Consider the following 17,572-nt stretch of genomic DNA (forward strand, 5'->3'; position numbering starts at 1 on the left):
AAGGTCACCGAGAAGACAAGTGGCAGAGTTGGGTTTAGAACCCAGGTCCTCTGACTCTCAGGCCCATGCTCTTTCTACTAGGCCACACTGTAAGGTGTGGAAAGAAAGGCTTCCAGGCCCCTTCACTGTTTAGGGAGGTGATGTTGGTTTTTTGGAAACGGTTTCCCACATATGCTAGGAGTTGTTTCCTTTACAGCTACCTCAGGGGATTGGGTCCAACAGATTGAAAACCAAGCGCTGGGCTCCCTCTGGTGGTAATATCAATGCTTTCTGTCTAGTACATTTGTACCCCAGTTTGCCTGGGGTCACCTCCTAAACCGTTTGCTGACAAGCCCAGTTTACTTCAGCTCCATGTTATGTTACATCCAATCGCTGCAGGAAAGCCAGTTCCCTTTCTGGCCCTTCCTCCTCTCGCTTCAACTCAGTCCTGCCCTTCTCTATTTCTCCCTGACTCTGCAATCCCTTTGTATGAACTGTATCAAATAGTTTCCTCCTGTCATCTCCAGTTCTATCCTTAGCAGCATCTGTCTTCCCTATCTCGCCACTGACCTTTCTCCCACCTCCTGCCTCTGGCCTGGAACGCCCTCACTCCCCATAGCCAACAGACAATTACTCTCCCCCCTTTTCAAAGCCTTACTGAAGGCACATCTCCTCCAAGAGGCCTTCCCTAAGCCCACCTTTCCCCTTCTCCCATTCCCTTCTGTGTTGCCCTGATTTGCTCCCTTTACTTACCCCCCCCGCCCCCAGCTCCACAGCACTTATGTAGCTCAGTGGAAAGAGCACAGAAAGAGTCAGAGGTCATGGGTTCAAATCCCAGCTCCGCCAATTGTCAGCTGTGTGACTTTGGGCAAGTCACTTCACTTCTCTGTGCCTCAGTTCCCTCATCTGTAAAATGGGGATTAAGACTGTGAGCCCCCCATGGGACAACCTAATCACCTTGTATCCCCCCAGTGCTTAGAACAGTGCTTTGCACATAGTAAGTGCTTAATAAATGCCATCATTATTATTATAGCTGTAATTCATTTATATTATTGTCTGTCTCCCCCTCTAGACTGTAAGCTCACTGTGGGTAGGGACTGTGTCAGTTATATTGTATACTAAGTGTACTATCACTTAGTACAGTGCTCTGCATACAGTAAGCGCTCAATAACTGTGATTGAATGAATGAACCTAACTGCTGCTTCCAATACTAAGGGTCCTCTAGATTGTAAGCTTTTTGTGGGCAGGGAACATTTCTGTTATATTGTTATATGGTATCTCCCAAGTGCTTAGTACAGTGTCATGCACACACCAAGTGCTCAATAAACTGGGTGCCAGTGGCCACCTGGAACTCCTCCAAAAGCAGCAGGCACCTCTGGTGCCGGGAGTCCAGCCTAGGAGCTCACTGGGCTGGTGATCTAGAAAGAGTCTATATTTGGAGTGACAACGATCAGATACCTAGCTTCATTGCTGCAGTCCAAATAAGCTTGGCTCATGCCCATCAAAAAGGGAAGGAGAGCTGGTGGAGTCCTTCAGGGTCACAGCTGAAGGTGTAAGGCTCCTTTCAGATTGATTAATATGTAATTAAAGCAAAGAGAAGTCCTAGGAAGATGGAGGAGGGACATTCAATATTCCCAAGGCTTAAATAACTCCCAGAGAATATTGCAGGCATCTTTGGAAGCTGCAAGAAAACTTTTCAGCCAAAAAGATGGGCATGCCATCACCTCCTCAAATATAGTACACTGGGAGGGTCAAAGCTGGGGCAGTTTACTGTGATTGCCAGGACAGGGAATGTGTCTGGCCCGATTTGCTTGTATCCACCCCAGTGCTTAGTACAGTGCCTAGTACATAGCAAGCACTTAACAAATACCATAATTATTATTGCCGCCATGACTGTTAGACTTAGAACCCAGGGGGTTCAAAACTCTGCTCTTCTAGACACAGTCCCCCACTCCTTTTTTCACTTTATTTTTGTATTTATCCTTATCCTAGTCTTTTAGGTTGTTTTGTGTTCTTATTGTTTTATCTTTCACTAATTCAATCCTATTTATTGAGTGCTTATTGTGTGCAGAGCACTGTACTAAGCACTTGGGAAGTAGAAGTTGGCAACATATAGAGACGCTCCCTACCCAACAACGGGCTCACAGTCTAGAAGGGGGAGAATATGTTTGTTGTCACTCCCCACATTTCCCCCTTTATACTTAAATTGTGAGCCCCTCTGGGCCAGGGAGCATACCTAATTCTCACCTGTGAGTTCTTTCCAAGTGCTTAGTATGGTACTTTGCCACAATATTCATATCCAACAGACAACTACTCTCCCCACCTTCAAAGTCTTATTGAAGCCTGAGGAATGGGGAATCATGGACTAAATGGATTTGTAGAAAAATGATCTGGGCAGCAAAGACAAGTATGGACTGGAGTGGGGAGAGACAGGAGGAAGGGAAGTCAGCAAGGAGGCTGATGCAGTAATCAAGGCAGGGCATGCTAAGAGCTTGGATCGGCTTAGTAGCAGTTTGGATGGAAAAGAAAGGTCGGATTTTAGCTAATTTGTGAAGGTAATAATAATAATAATAATGGTATTCGTTAAGTGCTTACTATGTGCCAAGCACTTTTCTAAGCACTGAGGTAGATACAAGCTAATCAGGTTGTCCCACGTGGGGCTCACATTCTTAGCCTCTACAGGATTTGGTGATGTTGAATATGTGGGTTAAATGCAGCATGGCCTCGTGGATAGATCATGGGCTTGAGAATCTGAGTAAGACTATCCAGTATTCAAAATTAGTAGTTCTTCTAACCTACTGCAACTGAATTCCAATCAAGTGTTCAGAACATTAAAATATTTATCAGGTTCCTTAAATGAATTTAACCCTTTCCAGATTAGGAAAGGGGAAGAAGTGCAGTGACATAACTCATAATAATAATAATAATACTAGTTGTAATAATATACAAGATGGTACTTGTTAAGCACTTACTATGTGTCGAGCACTGTCCTAAGCCCTGGGGTAGATACAAGCTAATCAGGTTAAATACTATTACTGTCTCTTATGGGGCTCACAGTCTTAGTCCCCATTTTACAGATGAGGTAAATGAGGCCCAGAGAAGTGAAGTGATTTTCCTAAGGTCACACAGCAGAAAAGCGGTGGAACCAGGATTAGAACCCATGACCTTCTGGGATTCTGTTGCTTCTGAGGAGCTTCACCCTCAGGAAGGTGAGAGCCATTGGGAAGTAGGAACAGCAGTGGCTGCCCTTTCCTCATCTTTTGGGGGACAAAAATATTGCTTAGTCTTTCCTGGGGAACAGTGGGTGGGCTAGTGGGAGAACCTCTCTGTAGCTTCAGTCACGCACAATAGGAAGAAAGTATGGTTTGGTGGGATGAGGAGTCCCCTGGCCAATTTCTCCCAGTCTATTTCTGCCCAGCTCCAAAAACCCTCTGGTAATGACTGTCATTGGATTTTGAGATGTGATTTAAATAATAGGATGAGATAGTGTTAACATGATACTTAAGTGCTTACTATATCCCAAGCACTGTACTAAGAGCTGGGGTAAATACAAGTTAATGAGGTTGGACACAGTCCCTGTCCCACATGGGGCTCACACTCTTAATCCCCATTTTACAGATGAGGTAACAGGCACAGAGAAGTCGACTTGCCCAAGGTCACACAGCAGACACGTGGCAGACCCGGGATTAGAACTCAGGTTCTTCTGACTCCCAGACACATGCTCTATCCACTAAGCCATGCCATTTTTCTACAACATGACTAACTTTTTCCTTTAATGGCATTTGTGAAGTACTTACTATCTCTAGACTGTAAGATCATTGTGGGCAGGGAATGTGTCTGTTAATTGCTATATTGTACTCTCCCAAACATGTAATACAGTGCTTTGCACACTGTAAGGACTCAATAAATTTGATTGAATGAATGAACAAATACACGTTTCCAGCACTGTACTAAGGCGCTGGGGTAGATACAAGATAATCAGGTTGGACACAGTCCTTGTCCCACATAGTATACAGTCAATCTCCATTTTGCTGATGAAGTAACTGAGGCACAGAGAAGTTAAATGATTTGTCCAAGGTCACACAACAGACAAGTGGTGGAGCTGGGTTTAGAATGCAGGTCCTTTTGATTCCCAGGCCAATGTCCTTTCCACTGGGCAAACTGTTTCTCTGTTCATTTTTGATTCTAGTTCAACTGGGAAGCCCTCCTGAAAGACCCCATCAAGGTGAGTTTTGTTCCATAAAGTAGGTTTGTTTGTGCATTGATTCTCTTATATGTTTTATGTATCATATGTATGCACTTTATGTCTTATTTATGTATTTATGAACTGGAGTGATGTGTAGAATGACTATTAGCCAACATCTAGTTCTATGTCTAATGCAGCTAGTTAATAATGTGATTTCCTTTTTCTTTCAGAGAAGCAGCGTGGCTCAGTGGAAACAGCACAGGCTTTGGAGTCAGAGGTCATGGGTTCAAATCCCAACAGCCCCTTGTCAGCTGTGTGACTTTGGGTAAGTCACTTAACTTCTCTGTGTCTCAGTTCCCTCATCTATAAAATGGAGATTAAGACTGTGGCCCCCCCATGGGACAACCTGATCACCTTGTAACCTCCCCAGCCCTTAGAACAGTGCACTGCACATAGAAAGCACTTAAAAAATGCCATCATTATTATTCAGAAGAGATTTCGAGGAACTGCAACCCATTGGCACATTCCTGAAATTCTCATTTTTGTAGCTTTCTCTGCCCTTACATACACCCACTCTTGCCTCCCTCTTTATCACAAGATGGACTGGGGGAACTCAGAGCACACCAGAAGTAGCTTGCAGTCACTGAAATAACATCAAGTCACAAAGTTTAAAACATTTTTTTCCCATATGTAAAATACAATATCTGAATTAGAGCATTAGCTGGGACAGGAAAGGGATTAATTTTTAAAAAAGGAATACAGAAATTGTTTTCTGATACAAGTCAGTGTCTTAAAATAGCATTCAGTTGGAAATATCCAATGACTTCTTGGCTTTAACTTTGGCTTGTTCCAGTTCTCTATGTCTCTCAAACAATGGTAGCTCAGTTTCTGAATCAATTTTTGTCTTTGAAGCTGCAACATTCAAGCACACAACAAATCGATCGCATGGGAGAGGCTGAAATAATAAAAAGCCATAAAAAGTTTTGAACTGTAGTAGTACTGAGTGCCTGCTTTTTGCAGTGCACTGTACTAGATGCTTAGGAAGTACAAAATAAAGTTACATGTCCACTGCTCAAGGTACCTTACTCTCTAAAGGTTGCCGGGGGAGATGGTAGGGGAAGGGACAAAGTAGCGACATTTTGAACTTATCCTAGGCCTTGGGCTGGAAGGGAATATAGGGAGATCATCTTGTCCAACTCTTCTCCACGGATTTGCTAACTATATTAGATCAGTCCATCAGTCAGATTTATTGAGCACTTACAGTGTGTAGAGCACTGCACTAAGCGCTTGACTGTAAGCTCCTTGAAGGCAGGAATCATGCCTTCCAATGGTGAGAAGCAGCATTGCCTAGTGGATAGAGCACGGGTCTGAGAGTCAGAAGGACTTGAGTTGTAATCCCAGCTTCTACACCTGTCTACTGTGTGACCTTGGTCAAGTTACTCAACTTCTCTGACCCTCAGCTACCTCATCTGAAAAATGGGGATTAAGAAAAGCAGGACATGGACTGTGTCTAACCGGATTAGCTATCTCTACCCCAGTGTTTAGTACAGTGCCTCGTATACAGTAAGAGCTTAATATTATAAAAAAACAAAAAACCTCTATTGTACCTTCCCAAGCACTTAGTACAGTGCTCTTGTTCACAGTAAATGCTCAATAAATATCACTGAGTGATAGATATCAAAGTTGTGAGTTTATGGAACAGCTCCGTTACGTTTGAACCAATATGAAGGTCAGGGACTGTGTCTACCCACTCTATTGTACTCTCCCAAGTGTTGTCAAGTACTCTGCACTCAGTAAGGGCTCAGTGAATACTATTGATTGACTGACTGATTGATGGAGGATGGTAGCATTGTCAACCGTAATGGCAAAGGGGGAAAGAGGAGAGGGCTTAATGGGCTGAGTTGGAGGCCTAGTTCTCAGATGCAGTTTATTTACTCCGATTAACCTTCATCTGTTGAGCTGTGTCTCAAGTATATTATCCTGCAGTCAGGAGTCCAGATTACCAGTAACTGCAGAAATTGTTCAAGACATGTTTCTCCACTCCTCAAGAAACTCCAATGGTTGCCCCTCTGCATCCACATCAAACAAAATCTCCTCACCATTGGCTTTAAAGCACTCAAGCACCTTGCTCCGTTCTACCTCTTAGAGAAGCAGCGTGGCTCAGTGGAAAGAGCCTGGGCTTTGGAGTCAGAGATCACGGGTTCAAATCCTGGCTCCGCGAACTGTCAGCTGTATGACTTTAGGCAAGTCACTTCACTTCTCTGGGCCTCAGTTACCTCATCTGTAAAATGGGGATTAAAGCTGTGAGCCCCCCGTGGGACAACCTGATCACCTTGTAACCTCCCCAGCGCTTAGAACAGTGCTTTGCACATAGTAAGTGCTTAACAAATACCATCATTATTATTACTATTACCTCACCACTTTCCTAATACAGTCCGGCTGGTATGCTTCTCTCCTCTAATGATAACCTTCACAATGTGCCTCTATCTCATCATCAACCCCTCACCCATATCCTGCCTCTGGCCTGGAACACCCTCCCTCCTCAAATTCGACAGACAGTTCCTCTCCTCTCCATCAAAGCCTTATTGAGGGCATATCTTCTCCCTAATCGAGCCCTTCTTTCCTTTTCTCCAACTTCCTTCTGGTTTGCCCTGACTTGCTCCTTTTGTTCACCTGCCCTCCCAGCCCCACAGTACTTACGTACCTATCTGTAATTTAGTTATATTAATATCTGTCTCCCCTCTTCTACAGCAGGGTATGTGTCTGTTTATTGTTGTATTGTATTCTCCTAAGCACTTATAAGCACTAAGTACAGTGTTCTGCACATAGTAAAGCTCTCAATAAATACAATTGAATGAATGAATCCTCTCCCCACTTCACTGGCCCCATCAGCTCATTCCCATCCAACTCCTTCCTACCCCTGGCTCTGTTCCCCTCCTCCAACGCCCTCCCGGCCTCAGCCATGTGTGGTCTGTGGAAGTCCAGCTCCATTATTAGAAAGTTTCCCTTCATCTTTGACCTGTTCTGGATCCAAACATTTTAGTTCATTTAATCATATTTAATGAGCACTTACTACGTGCAGAGCACTGTATTAAGCTCTTGGAAAGTACAATTCAGTAACAAATAGAGATTATCCCTGCCCACAATGGGCTCACAGTCTAGAGGGAGGGAGACAGGCATCAAAACAAGTAAACAGGCATAATAGCATTAATATAAATAGAATTATAGCTAAATACACATCATTAAATAGAATTATAAATATGTATATATATACAAAAGTGCTGGAGGGGAGAAGGTAGAGCAAAGGGAGTGAGTTGGGACAATGGGGAGGGGGAGCTGAGGAAAAGGGGAGTTTAGTCTGGGAATGCCTCCTTGAGGATGTGAGCCTTCAGTGGGGCTTTGAAGGGGGTAAGTGTGATTGTTTGGCTGATTTGAGGAGGGTGTGGGCCAGGGGTCGACAGCAGGACAGGTGGGAACAAGGCACAATGAGAAGGTTAGCACCAGAGGAGTGGAGTATGTGGGTTGGGATGTGGAAAGAGAGAAAGGAGGTAAGGTAAGAAGAGGCAAGTTGATGGAAAGCTTTTAAGCCACATCACTGCCCCTCCTCACCATCACTGAAACCTGGCTCTCACAAGACAACACTGTCTACACTTCCACCCTCTCCCAAGGGGGCCTCATCTTCTCCCACTCCCCAAGACTTACCAGGAAAGAGGGAAGAGTTGGTTTCCTTTTTGACCCCCAGATGCTGCATTCACAGAATTTCACTCCCCTAGCCCTCTGTTTCATTTCCTTTGAAGTTCACAACATCCACTTCTACCACCTACTCCAATTACTCTTCGCCATATTTACTGCCTTCCAGATCCCACCTCCAACTCTCTGAATCATTTTGATTCCCATCTCACTTTCCTTCTCTCTTTCTCCGTCCCTCAGGTACTTCAGGTACTTCAACATTCAGGTGAATGTCCCAACGACCTTTCTGCTGCCCGCTTCCTCTCACTTAATTCCAGTGACCTCCTGGATCCACCCCACCTCACCCACTCAACCAATTTGGCCACACATTCGATTTCATCACCTCTATTCTCTGTTCAATCTCCATCCTCACCAACTCTGAAATTCCATTCTCTGATTAAAACCTCACCTGCCTCTTCTCCCATACACCCCTCTCCTGCAAGTTTGTCCTGTTCCCCAGTTTAGCCTGCCAATCTTTTGACCCTCTCCAATTTTCTAAAGCCATTATGCCCCATCTGGTCTCCACACACAAACTGCCTTCTCCGGACACACAAACACTCTTAATATTGCTCTCTCAACTGAACTCAATTACCTCGCTACCCTGCCCCTCCATCGATCTCATACTGCCAACCCACAGCCAAAGATTCCTTCCACAGCAGAGTTCTGCTGGCAGACTTCTAGACACCGGACATCTCAAAATCATCCTCACCTGCTTGAATTCTGCCCTACCCTCCACCTGACAACAATACTCTCCATCCTTACTGACTCTAATGCTCACAGCCTGAGACAGTTGTTTCTGACTTTTTAACTCCTCAAACTCCCTGTCCCTTTATTGACCCTCCCCCAACTCTTGCCCCAATGATCTGGTCACGAACTTCATCAATAAACTTGAAACCAGTAGGTGTGGTCTTCTTAAAATCTCCCCTGCTCCTCTTCAGTTCTTTCCTCCTCCGGCTCCCTCTTCAATTCTCCCACCGTTTCTAGCAGTATCTCAAAAGGAGATCTCCTGCCTCCTCTGAAATTTTACACTCTCCATCATTGCTTTTGATTCTATCCCTTCTCACTTTATCAAAGCAATTGCCATTCCTTTCCTCCATCCCTGAACTCCATCCTCAGTTACTCATTTCCATTGACTTTTCCCCACTTCTTTCAATCAGGCTCAGGTAACCCCTATCATAAAAAAAAACCCAAAACAAAAAAACAAAAACAAACCTTCTTTGACCCAGTGGAACCTTCCAGTTATTGCCTCTTTTCCCTTTCTGCTGCCTTGGGCATGTGGCCCATCTTTTGTCTTGGAAACATCCAACCTTGGCTTCACCGAGACTATCATTCATTCAATCATATTTGTTGAGTGCTTACTGTGCACAGAGCACTGTACTAAGCACTTGGAATGTACGATTCAGCAATAGAGACAATCCCTGCCCAAACTGGCCTTACAATCTAGAAGGGGGGACAGAGACATTAAAATAAGTAAACAGGCATCATTATAAATAAATAGAATTTTAGATATATACATATCAAAACAAGTAAACAGGCATCAATATAAATAAATAGAAGTATAGATATGTACACATATACATATCCCTCTGACCACACCTTCTCAGTTTATTGCAGGCTCCTTCTCTGCCTCCCCCCCTCTAAATGTGGGGGTGCCTTAAGACTTACCTTTGGGTCCCCTTTTATTCTCCATCTACACCCACTTCCTTGGAGAACTCATTCACTCCCACAGTTTCAACTACCACCTCTTTGAGGATGATTCCCAAGTCTACCTCTCCAGACCTGACCTCTCTCCTCTGCAGACTTACACTGCATCCTGCCTTCAGGGCATCTCTACTTGAATGGCATGCTTATACCTCAAACTTTAACATGTCCAAAACAGATATCTACATCTTCCCACCAAAACCCTGTCCTCCCCATGACTTTCCCAATACTGTAGACAACACCATCATCCTCCTTGCCTCAAAAGCCAGTGACGTTGGTGTTATCCTCTACTCATCTTTCTTAATCAACCCACACATTCCATCCATCATGAAATCCTGTCAGGTTCCTCCTTCACAATACCTCTAGAGTCAGCCTTTTCCTCTCCACCCAAATTGCTGCCATGCCATGACTACTGCAGCAGCCTCCTTGCTAACCTCCCTGGCTCTGTCTCTCCCTCTCTTCAAACCATGCTTCACTCTGCTGCCTGGATCATTTTTCTGAAAAACCGGTCAGTTCATATTTCCCCACTCCTGAAAAACCACCGATGGCTGCTGATTCACCTCTACATCAAACAGAAACTTTTTATCATTGACTTTAAGGCATTCAGTCAGCTCTCTCCCTCTCTCCCTTCCATGTAATCTTGCTAATCTACTACACCCCAACCCACACACTTTATACCTTTAAAACCAACCTCTGTACCTCAGTCTTGTCTATCCCACCACTTACCCCTTGGCTACATTCTCCCTAGGGCTTGGAGCTCCCTCCTTCTCACAGTCCAACCCTCTCCCTACATTCAAAACCCTCCTAAAAATACATCTCTAAGAGACCTTCCCCGACTAAGCACTTTACCTCCCCCATCTACCCTTCCCTCTGCATCAACTGTACACTTGGCTGTGTACCCTTTGAGCACTTTAAAGCTCACCCCTGCCCCCAGGTAATAATGATGGCATTTATTAAGCGTTTACTACGTGCAAAGCACTGTTCTAAGTGCTGGGGATGTTACAAGGTGATCAGGTTGTCCCACATGGGACTCAGTCTTAATCCCCACTTTACAGATGAGGTAACTGAGGCACAGAGAAGTGAAGTGACTTGCCCAAAGTCACACAGCTGACAACTGGTGGAGCCAGGATTTGAACCCATGACCACCGACTCCAAAGCCCGTGCTCTTTCCACTGAGCCACGCTGCTTCTCTGGTACTTATGTAAATATTCTTATGATTATTTTCTCTCTAATCTATTTTAATGTCTGTCTCCCCCTGTAGAGTGTAAATGCCTTATGGGCAGGGATCACGTCTACTAAGACTATTGTCCTGTACTCTCCCAAGCATTTAGTACTGTTCTCTGTACATAGTAATAATAATAACTGTGGTATTTGTTAAGCACTTACTATCTGCCAGGCACTGTACTAAGCGCTGGGGTGGATACAAGCCAATCAGGTTGGACACAGTCCCTGTCCCACATGGGGCTCACATTCTTAATCCCCATTTTGCAGATGAGGTAACTGAAGCACAGAGAAGTCAAGTGACTTGCCCAAGGTCACACAGCAGATGAGTGGCGGAACCGGGATTAGAATCCAGGTCCTTTTGACTCCCAGGCCCGTGCTCTATCCACTGGCTACTAAGCACTCAATAAATACCATTGATTGATTGACTGATTGATAAAAATGGACACCTCAGGAGGGGCTGGCCCAGCCTGCTTGCCCTTGCATGACCTGACCAGTTGGACCTGCTCTCACTGAGCTGTCTTGAGAGAGAGCTCCTTTGGGTGTGGTGGAGGGGAACAGGAGAAGGAAAAAGGACCCTTCCTGCTGTCTTCCATCCCTGCCCACTTGCTTGGCATCCAGAGGAGCACTGGGGAGCTAGCCTCTGGCCCCACCCAGAAACACCACATCATGCTGTGCTCCTGGCATAACACATGTGATATCATGGGTGTACAAGTAAGAGTTTTTCATTTTCAGCCCTGTGGACCGGCGACAACCCAGCTGAAACCAGACTTCCTGAAATAATGCCAGAAGACTAGCCACCCTAGGGAGGGATGAAAAATAGCAGACAGATGGTTTCACACCAGTATCTCCCCATTCCTCATTCTTCTTTCCTCATCCTGTTCACTGCACAGGACTCAGCTCCTTTTTCCGGTGGTAGGAGCAGCTGCTGTTACAACTACAGACGGAAATCCTACTTAATAAAAAAGACTAGAATTACCTCAGCTTCCAATGCTAGACTCCGATTTATGCTCCCGAGAGCCTGGTAGTGGGAGCACAAAATACTGACTCGTGTTCGATTCTAGGATCACGCCTAGTGACTGTGCGCAGCCCGATATTCATTCCCCATCTTAGATTTTTAAGAAAACTGACCCCACTTGAGGGAACAGAGAACAGAATCGCTTCCTGTTTTACGCAATGGGCTGTTAAAATGTTCCATTAGGGATTCAGTAGAAAAGGAAGACTCTGCACTTTTAAATCAAAGGCAAGAGCTTGGTAAGTAGGTCATGAGTAACATAGCAACAGAGTCACAATAGCAAACGTTATTTCTATCAAACCTTCCTCTGGTTCATGATGCTTCACAACATTGTCTTTATAATCCCTGTGCTGCCCTGAGTGATGGAGGTAGGGACGGGATTACTATGCCTATTTTCCAACTGGGAATGGAGTTCAGGATCTGCAACTGGGAAATTAGTTTAGGATCTAATTTCTCTTTCAAAAGTCCACATAACTCATTGGGCTATTAACCCCCTCCCTGTCCCCGACCCCACCCTCAGGACTTTAAACTGGTTGGGGGGCAGGAACATGTCTACTCTGTTTTAGCATACTCTTTCCAAGTACTTAGTACAGTGCATTGCACACATTAAGCCCTCAGTGATTACCATTGACTGATTGATTCACTCTTCTGCATTATACCTAAGGTGGGAGATAGTCCTGGATTTTTTAATTAAGTGATTTGGTTTTTCACCTTTAAATTGTAAGACACTTGGGATCATGGAGGGAATATTCTATTTTCTTTTTATCTCCCTATAGGGTCTAAAATCCATGAACTCTAAGTTCGGGGCATCATATTCTTACTTGGGATCTTACTACCAGGAAAGGGGACAGAAAAGTAGCTGCTTCCCAAGCAACTACAATTGAGTCCAGTGCTCTCTGGGGACAAAACAGACCAGATATAGATGATGGCAGGGAATGCTGGGTAATTTCAGGATTCTCTAGTTCAGAAAATACTCCAGAAAATGGAGAGGAAGGTTGGAATTCTATAAACCCACCACCCTGGAGGGTGTAGGCTGAAGCCAGACTTAGCACACCCTTGGGAGAATACTCAAGGATTTTCAGCCTAGAAAATCCTGGAACGTGAGCCTTAACCACTGTGAACACTAAACTAGGCATTGGGAGAATATATAGAATAAACAGGAATACTCAATCCCTGCCTTTGTCATCTGTTGGGGGAGATAAACCCACAAAAATTAATATTCAAAATTTAAAAGAACATGAGCGTAGGTAACAGTTACTACCTCTGATGAATAAATCAGAAACCAATAGATGGAATGTAATTCTTGAGGGCTGAGGAGCCTGAGATAGCATGATCAGGAAGGGTGGGTATGAATTTAGCTTGGAAAAAGAAAGGTTTATGGAATGTGAAGAGGGAAGGAAGGAGTGGGGAACACACTGGGGGCAGAATGGGGGAGGGAGGAGGTCAGTAATGGGAGAGTTGAGAGAAAAGGATGTTAGAAAGCTTGCTTGGAAGGAGCAAAGGGCACAGGCTGAAGTGTAGTTGAAGGAGGAAAGTCAGAGAAGAGAGAGACAGTTGATGGAGTCTGACCACAATGGTCTGGAGCTTTTGCTCTTTAAGAGAAGCACTGTGGAGACATTGAAGATTTCTGAGGGAGAGATATGCTCTGATTAGCATTTTAGAAAGGTGATATATGAAGCTGAATTGCAGGCGGCCTAAAGAGGGGAGACACTGGAGGCAGGGATCTAATAAGAAAACTGATATAGTCAGGAAGGGATGAAGACTTCAGGGCAAGGATGGAATCTTCTATTATTTCCTCAGGGGGCCTACTACGCATGAACCCTGTATTCTGGGCATCATATCTTTGCTTGGAACCACATTGCTAGAAAAAGAGACAGAAGGTAGCAGTTTTCCAGGCAACTATAATTGATTCCATTGCTCACTGTGGACAAAATGGGTCCAGTTCTAGATGGAGGCAGGGAATGCTGGGTAGTGATTGTCACAATCAATCCATCAATCAGCGGTGTTTATTGAGAACCTATCGTGTGCAGAGCAAAGCCCCATGAAGTACTACTTCTGAGGGAGAACTAGCAACATAGTCATGGACTGATTGTGAGAGGAAAACGAGAGAAGAGTCAAAGAAATACCAGGTGGGGAGCCTCTGAGACAGAAAGGAAAGGGTAATCGCTGTCAGTGAGGAGAGTGTAAAGAAGCATCGAGCACTGAAGGAGGAAAGATGAGGAGATCAGTTTGGGCTGTATTATGTTCAAAGGACCAAAAGGTCACCCAGATGGAGATATCTTGAAGGCAGGAGGAAATATGAGATTGGAGAATAGGTGATAGATCAGAGCCGGAGATACTTTTGGGAGTCATTTTCGGAGATGTGGAAGTTGACACCAAATGAACTATGAGCTCCCCAAGAGAGTGAGAGAAAAGTGAGAGGGGCAGAGGGCCCAGAACTGAGCCCTGAAGGATCCCCACAGTTGAAGGATGAGGAGAGAAAGAAGAGCCAACAAAGGAAACTGAGAAGGGGCAGTCGGAGAGAGGGAGAGTGGCAGGTAGAAAAGTGAAAGGGGGTAGAGGAGCTGAAAAAGGAAGAGGAAAAAAAAAATCCAAATAGGGAGACTAAAAGGTAGAAAAGAACAAGACAAAATAGGCAGTGGATATCTTAGGACAGGGAGAGTATGACAAACACTGTGTTTAACCCAAGGAGAATGTCTGTTCCTTAGGATGGGGGCTGTGGTAAGAATGATTAGGCTCCTAGATCTTGTGGGAAGCAATGTAGCCTAGTGGAAAGACCACAGGCCTGGGAGTCAGATGACCTGGGTTCTAATCCTGGCTCTGCCACTAGCCTAGTGTGTGACCCTGGACAAGTCATTTAACTTCTCTGTGCCTCACTTTCTTCATCTGTAAAACGGGGGCTAATTCCTACTGGGACTGTGAGCCCCATGTGGGACAGGGACTCTGAGCAACCTGATGGTATTTGTTAAGCGCTTACTATGTCCCAGGCACTGTTCTAAGCGCTGGGGTGGCTACAAGCAAAGCAGGTTGGCTGTAGTCCCTGTCCCACATGGGGCTCACTGTCTCAATCCCCATTTTACAGTTGAGGCAACTGAGGCCCCGAGAACTGAAGTGACTTGTCCAAGGTCACACAGCAGACACGTGGCAGAGCCGGAATTAGAACCCATGACCATCTGACTCCCAGGCCCATGCTCTATCCACTGCACCATGCTGCTTCTGATGATCTTTTATCTACCCTACTGCTTAGTACAATGCTTGACACATAGTAAACACTTAAATACCACAGTTGTTATTATTTCCTGAACTCATCTCGGCCCAATAATAAGGTACAGTTCACGGGAAGCAGTTTGTCATAATGGAGAGAACACAGACATGGGACTCAGAGGATCTGGGTTCTAAACCCACCTCTGCCACTTGTCTACTGTGTGAACTTTGGCAAGTCACTTAATTTCTCCATGCCTCAGTTTCCTCATCTATAAAATAGGGATTAAATCCTACTTTGACTGAGAGCCCCCTAAGGGGCAGGGACTGTGTCCAACTGATTATTGTATATCTACCCTGGTGCTATGTACAAGCATGGCACATAGTAAATGTTTAGCAAGTACCATTAAAAACAAAAACCAAACAAGCAAAAAACTCTGAAAACCACCAGAACATAGAGGCCTATGGTGTAGGAAGGAGGAGGGTTAGTGGGAAACAGCTGTCTGGGGAAGAAGGAGCAGTAAGTTTTGGTTTCTGAATCTACATTCCCAGAATGAAATACTAAAGCTAGGTAGTAATGAAAGGCATGGAAAGAAGGGAGAAATTCTCCCCTGGAGAAGTAGCAATCATAATAAATAGTTCCTCCTTTCTTTCTCTCCCTCTGCCCTATACACCTTCAATACTTTCCAGGAAGCTTCCCAGAATGAATAATCTATTAATCAATGGTATGACTCGATGGCAGAAGACATTTACTGAGTGCTTACTGTATGCACAGCACTGTACTAAGTGCTTGGTAGAGGACAATACAAGAGAGTTGGTAGACACCTTCCCTGCCCAAAATGAGCTTACAGTCTACTGATGGGAGATCAGTCTCCCATGTCCAAGTTCATTTCTTCCTTAGTTTCCTCCTTTGCCCCCTTGTTGAGGATCCCCAGGGTCAGTGTGATCTTGTGCTTGGGCACTGTTTGCCCTCCCCAACAGATTGAGGCAAAAAATTAAAATAATGGAAGGGAAAGTGGTAGTAAGTGGATTTTCCAACTTTTTCTATGGAATTGGTTAAGTTCTTACTAAGTGTCGAGCAATATTCAAAGTGCTGGCTAGATACATTCCAAGTGCTTAGTACAGTGCTCTGCACAGTTAGTGCTCAATAAATATGACTGAATGAGTAATAAGTTAATCAGGCCCGATAGAGTCCCTGTCCCACATGGGGCTCACAGTTTAAGTTGGGCTTACAGTCTCTAGACTGGAAGCTTGTTGTGGGCAGAGAATGTGTCTGTTTATTGTTATACTGCACTTTTCTAAGAGCTTGGTACAGTGCTCTGCACATAGTAAGCGTTCAATAAATGATTGAATGAATAAGTAGGAGGGAGAACAGGCAATGAATCCTCATTTCGCAGCTGAATCTGAGGCACAGAAGTTGAGACCTCTTTTTCTTAAGAAAGTTATTTTTTAAGCGCTTACTATGTTGCTAGGCACTGTATTAAGCATTGGGGCAGATACAAGTTAATCAGGTTGGATTCAGTCCAGGTCCCATACAGGGCTCACAGTCTTAATCCCCATTTACAGATGAGGTAACTGAGGCACAGAGAAGTTAAGTGTTTCACCCAAGGTCACCCAGCAGACAACTGGTGGAGCTGGGATTAGAACTCAGCTCCTTCTGACTTCCAGGCCTGTGCCTTATCCACAAGTCCATGCTACTTCTCAAGCTGCTGATTCCCGTTGAATGGATTCTCAGGTGCTGAAGGCACTCAGGTGATTTGCCCAAGGTCACACAGGAGGCACGTGGCGGAGCAAGTGGCAGAACTGAAATTAGAACCCAGGTCCTCTGGCTCCCAGGCCCGTGGTTTATCCACTAGACCATGCAGCTTCTCACGGTGCTGATTCCTACTGAGTGGATTCTCAAGCCTTGAAGAGGAAGGAAGTCATTGGGAGGTGTAATGGTTGCTGCACAATGCCAAATTGTAAGGATTCAAAGAAAATTATATAATAATCAATCAATCAATCAATCGTATTTATTGAGCGCTTACTATGTGCAGAGCACTGTACTAAGCGCTTGGGAAGTACAAATTGGCATCACATAGTAATAATAATAATAATAATAATAATAATGGCATTTATTAAGCGCTTACTATGTGCAAAGCACTGTTCTAAGCGCTGAGGTAGAGACAAGGTCATCAGCTTGTCCCACGTGGGGCTCACAGTCTTCATCCCCATTTTACAGATGAGGTAACTGAGGCCCAGAGAAGTTAAGTGACTTGCCCAAAGTCACACAGCTGACAAGTGGTGGGATCAGAATTTGAACCCATGACCTCTGACTCCAAAGCCTGGGCTGTTTCCACTGAACCACGCTGCAATCACCAATTCCTTTCTTTCACCTTCTTTCTGTGAACTCCGGACATCTCTGTCCTACAAGATCCAAGCAGTAACTGCCAGGCTCTTGCGAGCCTGGGAACTATTAGGTAGAGAAATAGTGTCGCCTAGTGGATAGAGCAGGAGCCTGGGAGTCAGAAAAACCTGATTCCAATCCCAGTTCTGCCACT

The sequence above is a fragment of the Tachyglossus aculeatus genome, chromosome 4, assembly GCF_015852505.1.
Source record: "Tachyglossus aculeatus isolate mTacAcu1 chromosome 4, mTacAcu1.pri, whole genome shotgun sequence".
Taxonomy (NCBI): domain Eukaryota; kingdom Metazoa; phylum Chordata; class Mammalia; order Monotremata; family Tachyglossidae; genus Tachyglossus; species Tachyglossus aculeatus.